General features: G+C 38.4%; 1 protein-coding gene across 1 annotated transcript in view; it reads left to right on the forward strand.

The window, feature by feature from the left end:
* The window catches only part of ADGRB3 (adhesion G protein-coupled receptor B3), an 844067-nt gene that overhangs the window by 220909 nt on the left and 610440 nt on the right, over nt 1–12718 (forward strand). The window lies entirely within an intron of this gene.

The raw sequence follows: 12718 nt of genomic DNA on the forward strand, positions 1-12718 counted from the left end.
TTCTGTACAGTTCTATCTAGCTCCCTTCTGTAGCATACCCAGTCACAGGCTCTCAGAGCAGACTCTGATGTCCCCGGGCTCTGCTCCCTTTCATTCATAATGTACAGGGGTCAAATTTCAACCAATCAAGGTGCAGATCAACAAAAATAACCAACCCTGTGTGAATAATTACTTAAACCTCAAAGTCTGGATTTGGGGCAAATAAATGGCACTATTCTTAAGATTTTATGTTTATCTATACATGAAATTTACTTTTAAAAATCAATAATACAAAGGTTTTAGAGTAGTCTGATGGTTCCATTCTGTAACTAGTGTATCTGATTTCAAAAGTTATAAAACACAACAAGTTAAAAAATAGACACCTGTATAGAGGACCAGAAATCTAGAAGATTATAGCGAAGCTGAACTCCTTCAGGAAAATACTTCAGCCAGTGTTTCTGTAGTCTTTTATTTTCTGAGTTAAGTTTGCTGAATTTATTCATGGATACTCCATCTGTTCAGTGTGGAGGGACCGTAGAAGGATATATTTATGGGTGGCCTCTCACTTCAATCTGATGAATCACTAAACAAGAAAGTACTAAGATCATGTCCGGAATCAGAAGGGCTTGTGAAATACTGTTTATAAAATGAAGTTCAAGATTCTGTTTTGAAGATCTGGGTCAGACCTCAAGCCTTTAAGATTTGGAGAAATCGGGCATAAATGTTAATTTTTTTTCTCAAACTAAGCATTACTATATGGTTAGATTTAAAATATTTCAGTTGAAAAAAAGCAACATCTAGGCCATTTAAATTTTTTAAAATATATTTATTTATATAATTTCAACCCTCAGAATATTCAACACACCTAGTAGCGGAGAATTTTAAAAGAAACTTCAAAAATTTTTGTCAATACTAGTTACAGAATGACATCATCAGACTACCTTGAACTTTTTATATTTTTTATTTTTAAAAGTAAATTTTATACTTAGATATACATAAAATACTACGACCTTATACCAAAAGACTTCAAGATAAGATGCTTGCTGTTGGGTCTGCTAAAGTAAGGTGATGTATGAGATGTTTTCAATGTACCCACATGCTGCTTTCTGGGGACAGGGCTGGGTCTTGCCAGGCTACAGAAAGCAGGCAGAAACACTGACTTACTATCACTGTCTGACACTAATTTTCTGATTCATCTTGAATTGATATCACTAGAATCAACTTAGGATGTTGCTTGGTGATTTGAAGTGATTGATCTTCCCATGGAACTTATTTTTAGATAAAATGTATGCAAATGATGTGCAGTGCTTCCTTGTTCTCTTATTTTCATAAGAAAGAAATGTGTGTTATGTTTCTTTTTCAATTACCATAGGAAAAAAATAACTATCCTAAATGTAAATGAAAATTGTCTAAATGAGCTATTAAGAAACCAAATCACACCCCACGTAGCATGAGGTATAATCCTATTACCATTTTTTTCTTTTCACTCTGGCTCTTCCAGCTCAAATTTTGTCTCCTGTTCTTTTTTTCTTTTCTCCCCCATGTATTAGAGAGGTCATAAACGTCTGCAATTTCTTGGATTTCAAGGAGTCTTTTATAGTTTTTTTGTCTATTTTACAGCTTAAGTTTCCTGCCGTAGCTTCTTCATCTGTCTTTAGTTTTTCATGTCCCTTTCTCTGTTTTTCTCCTGGCTTTTTTAAAACTTGATTTTGGTTGAGCTCAATTTTCTTCCCAAATATTTCTCATCATTTAGTGGAGGTTGTTTCTTTGCTTCCGCCCAGCAAATTTGTAGTTATTGCGTGGGGGAGATGGGCTGGTGGGGTATTATGAGCTCCTTCCTGCTGGGACTGCACGCCTCCAGCCCCAACCCTGCAGGGAGACCCCCCATTCTCTTGGTTAGTAGCGCTGCGGGCAGGCTCCCAGTGATTCCCTAAAATCACCTGTCCTGGGCATCTCACCTTGCTTTTCTCTAGTGCACCGAAACGCGGGTGCAGAGCTGACTTTTGTCCTCCATGTGACCAGTCGAAGGCCTGCCTCGTGTTGGAGTTGTCGCAGATGAATGTCTTCCCATCTGGCTTCACCCCGCCTTCTGCCCTGTGATGAGGGCCCAGGGATTTCCTTCCAGTGTACTCACACCCCCGTCTCCTCTCCAGATGAGGGATACGGGGCTGGCCTGCGAGCTCTGTGCTGCCTGAGAGCTGCAGGGGCGAGAACTCACTCTACCCCTTCCTTGGACCTGGACCAGTTTTTACTTCTCTCATCTTCCTAGATTGTGCTTCAGGACTGTGGCCATTTTCTAGCTCCACCGAGACACGTTTTTCTTCCCTGTATTTGTGCTCTTGTTGGTTAGTTTCAGAAAGCAGAGCCTTACTTCTGCATCTTTAACTGGACATTCCAGGTTACATTCGCACATCGGGTCCTTGGCAATTCTTAGGAGTTACTTGCTGTAGGGCTGATAGCTGTTTAGCCTCTTGGGGAAGAATAATTTTTTTTTCTCAGTCTGCTTTAAAGAATAACAATTAACAATGCATAATCTCTTTCTTCATCTCCATAGACCTTATTTCAAGAGGAAAATGTCTGTGAAAGAGGATGTGTGGAGCGAGAGTGAACGCACAGATTGGGTGTGCATAACTTCAACATTCGTTTTCATTTGATTGTGAACTCGGGGTGTTCAAAGTACATGTGTCTCAGAAAAACGAAGCTTCTTTGTGAGGACACTCATTTAGAGAAATTGAAAAACTGTTTAGCTTTCCCCTCTGCAACTCTGCACTCATCAATCCAACCACTGACCCTGCCACCTTACCAGCTCTTTGCTACTCAGACCCTTGGACAGGAAGGAAATGCGTGACTTCCTAGAATCATACACACCAGAAAACAGGAACAAGATGAAAAACAAAAAGAGCTTTCTTCTGTAACTAACTTGCTGGCTATGAAGCTTTCCTGGGTTGTGGGAATTAATTAACAATCTTGATTCTTAGGACAAGTCCTTGTGTTATGTGATGCACATCATAAGATGTGTGAGAGTATAAGAATGAATAAAGATGCTAATAATTCAGACTATAATTTAAGCACCAAAGGTTGTAAAAGTCAGTAATAGTTGATATATTTTTGCCTTAAATTAACTTTTATATAATATAGTCACTTTATATATAGCATGTGTATGCTATTTGTGCAACTATTCGATCATTTTAAGAAATAGTATGGTAAAATTAATCTGTAATTTGTACAATGTAAGGTAGGTAAGTGCCAGAATTTCTTTGAAGTGCGTGTCCTTTAAAGAAAGAAGGGTAACAATAAAAGGTTTCATTTGCTCTTTGTGAAGACTTGAAATAGGCTAAAAACTGAGTCATATCATTCAGGGATAGCTTATGGTCCTAGCCCAGGAAATGAATATGAGCTTAAAGATAGCCTGCTACAGTGGAATTATAGTCTTTCTCATTCGAAAAATTGCTTCAGTGACCTGGAGTCTGTTGCATGGCTTCTGAAGGCCCAGCTTCGTCTGAGTGGATTTTTCATTTAGAGCCACTCTCGCACTAGGACTCCCACTCATGCTCTTTGAGGAGGACCCTGCTATCTGAGGATTTAACCAGGTTTAATAGCTATTTGTAGTAGCAACTCTCAAACAGTATCTCAAGCTGACCTGTAGGATCTCCCATCCCTGTTAACCTCCAAGGCCATTCTGACTGCCATTGCTTTCATTCTGGATTTTGAATGTTCAAAACCTACATTTTCACTTTTATGTGAAAAAAAAATAACAATCAGAGGGAAAAAGCAGTAGTCAGAAAAAAATGCATATGTACAGAGAAATGCCAACCTGAACTATGATAGGTAAAGGGATGCCAGCGTCTCTGCAGACTGTTACCAGGATGTCAGTCAGTCCGTCAGTCTGTCAGTCCGTAGATGCTGCCGTAAACATGGTTTTCAGAACCTTCATGTGTTATCAGGCTCATTTGCCCAAATCCCCTCAAAAGAGAGAAAGTGACATCAGCTTGATGGAACAAGCAGCCCGCTCCATCCCTGGTTCCCTCTCTCCTTGTAGCTCATCTGTTTACCATACCAGATGCAGAAATGTAGTTCTGGGGGGGCATGTGCGGCAATTGGAGAAGGAAATGGCAACCCACTCCAGTGTCCTTGCCTAGAAAATTCCATCGACAGAGGATCCTGGTGGGCTATAGTCCATGGGGTCGCAAAGAGTCAGACACGATTGAGCGACTAACACAACACATAACACATGCAGCAGTTTGTCTCACTTTCTTTTTTTGCTCTTTATAAAGTATTGAAGGAAACAAAGCATAACAACCTTAATTCCTGAACTCAGCTGGATTTACTTCATTGTCCCCTTTTCTCCTTCCACCGTTACCTCCTTTGGCAAATACTACCTATTCAGATTGGTTGTCACAGCAAACAACAATATATTTCTTTGATTTGGTCAACTGTTTCGTTAAGAAAATTAAAATTGTAGCATAGCCAAATGAGCTACTGGAAGAGCTCATTCATTAAATAGGAATCAGTGTTCTAATTTTAGCATCCTAGATCTATTACTTATATGCTGATTTTTATGTAAGTGGTTTCACCTCTCTACATCTGTTATCATGATAAGCTAAGTGGAAAAGATGCTTCAACCAATTTAAAGGGCTATTTGGTGATGATTTCATGCGTCCTTGTGAACTTGCTTTTTTAACCATACTATATTCCAAAATCTGTTTGAAACAGCTTAGAGAGATGTGTAGAATTTGAACAGATAATTGGAACAAAAGTGTTAGTCGCTCAGTTGTGTCCGACTCTGTGACCACGTGGATTGTAGTCTGCCAGGTGCCTCTGTCCATGGAATTCTCCAGACAAGAATACTGGAGTGGATGGTCACTTCCTTCTCCAGTGGATCTTCTCGACCCAGGGATCGAACCTGGTTCTCCAGCGTTACAGGCAGACTCTTGACCGTCTGAGCCATGCCTACAGAACAAAAGTAAGGCAAAGACTAGTCTAAAAGTAGGTCTAGACTCGCTGTCACTTCTGAGATATCAACAGAAAAGGAAAGGCTGAATGGACACATGATCTGAGAGTCTCTTTCTCCCTTGCTGTGACTAGTTGTGAACAGAGTGGTGTAAATTAGAAATATGATCTATATGTCCATCCTGTGATAGAAATGCAAGAGCCTCTTGTGTCATTTTCTCACAGGAATGAATCATCACCCTGCTTCTCAGGAAGGTCGGGTGCAGTTGTATATATTAATCTGCCATCATTCCACTTTAGTGTTGTAGCACATTTATTCCACCTTTATCTGAAACCATGAACTTCAGAATGTACAGCTTCTTATATGGTGACTTGATTATGTAGAATGACAGAGGTAGCACCATCTAAAAGGTCAAGTTTACCATTTATATATGAAGAGCAGGGGATGTCCTGGGGATGTTTGCTCTATCATTCTTCCCAGAACCCAGGAATATTACTTTTTGATGAGCTAATCTTAGACAGATGCTTCTAAAAGAAAGTTCGAATCCTAGAAGAAAGTTCGAATCTCCTGTTGGTGGTGTAGACTTTGTCTAGTTGTAGGCTTGCAGTCCTGTTCCAAATTGGCCACTTTTAAAGCATATGAAATCAAGAGGCATAACTGAAGTGTAAAAGACAGGTTCAACAGGAACAAGTAGAAGATGACATTTGCAAAAGAGAAGAAGAAAGGAGAAAAGAAAAGAGGTATTAACAAAGTAAAAATTTAAAAACTTAAATCATATTACTGAGAAATTAAGTCCAAAAAATATCTCAAAATACTTTTTAAAAATGAAAGAGCTAAAATTTATTAACTGTATTGTAAAATTAAATGGTTTTGAATAGAATCAAAAAAAGTTTATACATTAAAAAGGACTCGGTCAATTAAAACATAAAACAATGCAGTGATAGCTATTAAAAAAACAACATTTTTAAAAAGCAATAAAGATAGGTAAAAGGAAAAGCATAAATACTCCAGTCTGGGTATTCACTCTGCAGGGTCTCTTGACTTTATCTTGCACTTTAGTAAATACTACATAAACAAAGGACACATTATTATTCCCATTAACAACAATAAATACTTTCATCTAAAAAAAAAAGGATGGAAAATGCTAGGATTTACTCTTAAGAAATTCTAACTAGGAAGACAGGTAGAAATTCAAGTTTAACTCTTTAAGAGTAAAAAGTCATAGAAACAACATAATGGCTACTATTTTGCATTAATCCAAGAAACTAGCTGCCAAATATGCCATTTTTATTTTTAATGGGTCTTTTCTTTCTGACTCAAACATTTTTCTACCATGTTTTATATAATTCTACTAAAATATTCTTATTTTTGTGGTTTATAGACTCACAGTTTTGAAAGCAACATGGAAAAGGAAAATTCTGAGGAGCAAAATAATGTTAAAATGCTTTCATTTGTTTTGCTGAAATTTATTTCACCCTAATAGTTATTATTCTTTCCATGATCAATGCTACCAAAATTTAATAAAATATAAAGCAATTATTACACATGTAATAACATTAAAAAAACTTTTTCTGAGGTGACATTAGCATCCTGTGAATTGTCTGTTGATTTTGAACATTGACTGTTCAAAGGCTAACCCAATTTTTGATGTATTTTCCTGGTAAATAAAAAGGCCATAACCTGACTTAATCTTTTTAGATGTAAAACAGAAGATTGTTCTCTAAGGTTGATTAATTTCTTAAAATCTTAATGCTCTGTCAGGCTTGTTGTGATGAATGAAATGTTTGAGTTTTTTTCAGGAAGTTTTTGAAAAGGGATGATATTTGCTTTGATGTTTTATAGGTGAAAAACGGTTCTTGAATCATGAAAAAGAGCTTTTGGAAAGCATCAATGTCCTTAAATTAAATCTTTCCCAGTGGAGGTACTTTATGACATATTCTTATTAATATCATTTTAGAATCTGTGTCTGGGGATTTTGCAGTAGAGTCTAAGGAATGACCAAATTGCAGGCACTGGCATCTAAATTGCACAGTTAAATTCATACTTACAATTTTTACAATGGTTTGATAAAATTTAAAATAGTCTCTTCCTTAGAAGAGGAAATATCAAAGGATGAGTGGCTAAGCTGTAAAGGCGTAGGGATTAAGCACCCATATTATCCACGTCAAACATGTCACTGATCTTCCATTAGGAGTCAGCTACTGAAAATTAGCTGACACATTTGCTTCTAGTTTTTAAAGAAAAAATATTTTGTTTTTGGCCATAATTACACATGCTTAAAGAATACAAGCAATACTGAAGATCAAAGATGAAAAATTAAATTCTACCATTCTAAAATAATCGTTTTTAACATGAACTGACCATCAGCCCATCTTTCAATTCACCAGTTTCCTCTCTGTGCCAGAAATACAGCCAAACATCTGGGTGCATGGGTAGATGGATAAATGGGTGAAAACATGGAAATATTTTTATAATATGGGAAGCCTAGTATAGATAGTTTTTTAAGTTAAAAACTCAACTTTAGTTTCATTTGAATTTCATAGAAGAAAAATACACTGATATGAAATTGAAGAAAAATTTTAGTGTCACGTAAATGATTCTCCTGTTGGAAGGGGGACCCCTTCCAGGGCCTGAAACTGGGCTCTTGTCTAACCCTCGGAAATGAATTGTCCGAGGAGACACATGTGCTGACAAAGCAAGAGATTTTATTGGGAAAGGGCGCCCACGTGGAGAGCAGGAGGGAAGCGAACCCAGGAGAGCAGCCCGGTCACATGGCTCACAGGGGTTTTATGGTGATGGGATTAGTTTCTGGGTTATCTTTAGCCCATCATTCTACTCAGAGTCCTTCCTGGTGGTGCACACCTTGTTCAGCCAAGATGGACGCCATAGAGAAGGATTCTGGGCGGTGGTCGGACATGTGGTGTTGCCTTTTGACCTTTCCTGAGCTCTTCAGGTTGGAGGAGGTTATTAGTTCCCTGTTCCTTGCCAGGACCTCCTGTCCTAAAGCAACTCATGCAAATAGCGACTATGGTGCCTGGCCAGGGTGCTTCCCTTAACAATTCTACACACCAGTTAAAATATGCCTGTAAGGTTAAAGAGAGGGGGCAGTGGGGTGGAGAGGAGGTCAGGGAAGGAGGATAAGGCAAAGGAGAAAACAGGAGAGGAGGCAAAAGGAAGTGTACCTTTTTTAAGGTAGAGTCGTTTTTTCCAAATTGTTGGGGTGGTCAAAAAGTGTGTTTGGGATTTTGCATGAGCTGTTATGGGAAAACCTGAACGAAGTTTTTGGCCAATCCAATATCTACTTCAATTTTAACTCTCTCAATGCTCTATTAAAAGATGAATCTATTCCCACTTGTTTTAACAAGGCTTATTAACATATGCATGCATATGTGTGTGTGTATATATATATATATATATATACACACACACATGTTAACAAGCATATAACAGTTAGTTTTTACCTTTCTCATCTTTTGTTCCATAACCTCGGATCCATGGATTGATCTGTATGTAACTGGATCTGTTTGCCTCACCAGTACTTTTCCCATGGGTTTTCAGTTCTTTGGTGTTAATTTTCATTTATCTCCTAATTGTATGTATTAATGGTCTACCTTTATTTGTCTGTTCTTTTTTGCTTTCTCAACAAGGGCTTCCGAGCATTGCTTTATCTCAATGTTTTCCTGTTTAAGAATAGTGTCTGCCTACTGCCTTTTTACATGAATAATATTGTTACTGGTTATAGAATTCTCAGGTTTCACTTTTGTTACCCTGGAACATTGTAGACATTGCCTTACTACCTCTTGCATTGAATGCTGGGAATATTTGCTGCCAGCATCAGGTTTAGTAAGAAATTATTTAAGGATGAATACAGGACTGTAGAGTCAGTTGGTTGACTGGGCCATGCTTTGGCCTTGACTATATGGTCAAAAGACCATTATATCTACTACTGTGGGCAGGAATCCTTTAGTCTTCTAAAGGATGGAGTAGCCATCATGGTCAACAAAAGAGTCCAAAGTGCAGTACTTGGATGCAATCTCAAAAATGACAGCATGATCTCTGTTCATTTCCAAGGCAAACCATTCAATATCACAGTAATCCAAGCCTATGCCCCAACTGAAGAAGCTAAGTTGAACGATTCTATGAAGATCTACAAGACCTTTTAGAACTAACACGCAAAAAAGATGTCCTTTTCATAATAGGGGATTGGAATGCAAAAGTAGGAAGTCAAGAAACACCTGGAGTAACAGGCAAATTTGGCCTTGGAGTACAGAATGAAGCAGGGCAAAGTCTAGTAGAGTTTTGCTGAGAGAACACACTGGTCATAGCAAACACCTTCTTCCAACAGCACAAGAGAAGACTCTACACATGGACATCACCAGATAGTCAACACCAAAATCATGTTGATTATATTCTTTGCAGCCAAAGATGGAGAAGCTCTATAGAGTCAGCAAAAACAAGACCAGGAGCTGACTGTGGCTCAGATCATGAATTCCTTATTGCCAAATTCAGACTTAAATTGAAGAAAGTAGGGGAAAAACTAAACCATTCAGGTGTGACCTAAATCGAATCCCTTATGACTATACAGTGGAAGTGAGAAATAGATATAAGGGACTCAATCTGATAGACAGAGTGCCTGATGAACAGAGATTCGTGACACTGTACAGAAGACAGGGATCAAGACCATCCCCATAGAAAAGAAATGCAAAAAGGTAAAATGGTTGTCTGAGGAGGCCTTACAAATAGCTGTGAAAAGAAGAGAAATGAAAAGCAAAGGAGAAAGGGAAAGATATACCCATTTGAATGCAGAGTTCCAAAGAATAGCAAGGACAGATAAGAGAGTCTTCCTCAGTGATCAATGCAAAGAAACAGAGGAAAACAACAGAATGGGAAAGACTAGAGATCTCTTCAAGAAAATTAGAGATACCAAGGGAACATTTCATTCAAAGATGGGTTCGATAAAAGACAGAAATGGTATGGACCTAACAGAAGCAGAAGATATTAAGAAGAGGTGGCAAGAATACACAGAAGAACTGTTCAAAAAAGATCTTCGTGACCCAGATAGTCACGATGGTGTGATCACTCACCTAGAGCCAGACGTCCTGGAATATGAAGTCAAGTGGGCCTTAGAAAACATCACTGCGAACAAAGCTAGTGGAGGTGATGGAATTCCAGTTGAGCTATTTCAAATCCTGAAAGATGATGCTGTGAAAGTGCTGCACTCAATATGTCAGCAAATTTGGAAAACTCAGCAGTGGCCACAGGAATGGAAAATGTCAGTTTTCCTTCCAGTCCCAAAGAATGTTGAAACTACTGCACAATTGCACTCATCATGTACTAACATGTACTAACTTACATGTTAGTAAAGTAATGCTCAAAATCCTCCAAGTGAGGCTTCAGCAATATGTGAACCGTGAGCTTCCAGATGTGAAGGAAGCCAGAAAGATAAAGACCAATACAGCATACTAACGCATATATATGGAATTTAGAAAGATGGTAACGATAACCCTATATGCAAAACTGTAAAAGAGACACAGATGTACAGAGCAGAATTTTGGACACTGTGGGAGAAGGCGAGGGTGGGATATTTCAAGAGAACAGCATCGAAACATGTATATTATCAAGCTGGTTTTAGAAAAGGCAGAGGAACCAGAGATCAAATTGCCAACATCCGCTGGATCATCGAAAAAGCAAGAGAGTTCCAGAAAAACATCTATTTCTGCTTTATTGACTACACCAAAGCCTTTGACTGTGTGGATCACAGTAAACTGTGGAAAATTCTGAAGGAGATGGGAATACCAGACCACCTGACCTGCCTCTTGAGAAACCTGTATACAGGTCAGGAAGCAACAGTTAGAACTGGACATGGACCAACAGACTAATTCCAAATAGGAAAAGGAGTACATCAAGGCTGTATGTTGTCACCCTGCTTATTTAACTTATATGCAGAGTACATCATGAGAAACGCTGGGCTGGAAGAAGCACAAGCTGGAAGCAAGATTGCCAGGAGAAATATCAATAACCTCAGATATGCAGATAATACAACCCTTATGGCAGAAAATGAAGACGAACTGAAAAGCCGCTTGATGAAAGTGAAAGAGGAGAGTGAAAAAGTTGGCTTAAAACTCAACATTCAGAAAACTTAAGATCATGGTGTCTGGTCCCATCACTTCATGGCAAATAGATGGGGAAACAATGTCAGACTATTTTTTTGGGCTCCAAAATCACTGCAGATTGTGATTGCAGCCATGAAATTAAAAGACGCTCACTCCTTGAAAGGAAAGTTATGACCAACCTAGATAGCATATTAAAAAGCAAAGACATTACTTTGCCAACAAAGGTCCGTCTAGTCAAGGCTATGGTTTTTCCTGTGGTCATGTATGGATGTGAGAGTTGGACTGTGAAGAAAGCTGAGCACCAAAGAATTGATGCTTTTGAACTGTGGTGTTGGAGAAGACTCCTGAGAGTCCCTTGGACTGCAAGGAGATCCAACCAGTACATCCTAAAGGAGATCAGTCCTGGGCGTTCATTGGAAGGACTGATGTTGAAGCTGAAAGTCTATTACTTTGGCCACCTCATGTGAAGAGTTGACTCATTGGAAAATACCCTGATGCTGGGAGGGGTTGGAGGCAGGAGGAGAAGGGGACGTCAGAGGATGAGATGGCTGGATGGCATCACCGACTTGATGGACATGAGCTTGATTAAACTCCAGGAGTTGGTGATGGACCGGGAGGCCTGGCGTGCTGTGATTCATGGGGTCGCAAAGAGTCAGTCACGACTGAGCGACTGAACTGAACTTATTCTGTATTAAATTTGTTTGAAACACGGTGTATTCTTTAATGTATAGATTCACTTCTTCATTAAGAGGACTGTTTTATATTTCAGATTTTCTAAAATGCATCTTCTCTTGCATTGTGGGAATCCAGGCTTCCCTGGTGGCTCAAATGATAAAGTATCTGTTTGCAGTACAGGAGACCTCGGCTCTATCCCTGGGTTGGGAAGATCCCCTGAGAAGGGAATAACAACCCACTCCAGTATTCTTGCCTGGAGAATCCCATAGACATGGAGCATGGTAGACTACAGTCCATGAAGTTGCAAAGAGTTGGACACCACTGAGTCACTAACACTTTCACTTTTCACTACTGCACAAACATTATTGATCTTTATGTAAAATTCCCTTGCAAGTATAATCTTGCTTCCATATTTATTTTACTTTAAGCATTTTAATTCCTTGCATTAAAAAGTCAGCATTTGCTATATAAACCTCATTGTTTCCTAAATATCGATTATTTGATCTTTAATCAGTTTTCTTTCTACTGTTTCTAAATTGTGTTATTGTTATGTAGTGGTGGAATTGTGATTCTTGATTTGTGTGATCAAGTTTTTTATAGACATTTTATTCTTATATAGTCTATTCATCTCATCTTTGAGCTCATTTTTGCAGAATTCTCATTCTCAATGTTATTTTATATCATGAGATAATTATGAGGAGTTCCATTTTGTTCCATGAGTTATAAAAACTTGGTCCTTCTGTCTTTATCTGCCATTTTGGGAATTCTACAGAGATGTTCTCTGCTCTGATAAAATACAGAGGACATGTTTACACTCTTCCTACTATATCTGACTTCAGTTAAGTTTTCTTTCAGAGCTGCAGATCAAGGGCTATGCCTTTGGTTTTCTTATCCCCTTATTTTAGTTATATGTACTTTAAATTAAAAAATATATATATTCAATTGTAAAGATGCTTCTCTTTTACAGTTACAACCAAATATTAGCTATACTCCCCATGCT

The sequence above is a fragment of the Muntiacus reevesi genome, chromosome 19, assembly GCF_963930625.1.
Source record: "Muntiacus reevesi chromosome 19, mMunRee1.1, whole genome shotgun sequence".
Classification (NCBI taxonomy): domain Eukaryota; kingdom Metazoa; phylum Chordata; class Mammalia; order Artiodactyla; family Cervidae; genus Muntiacus; species Muntiacus reevesi.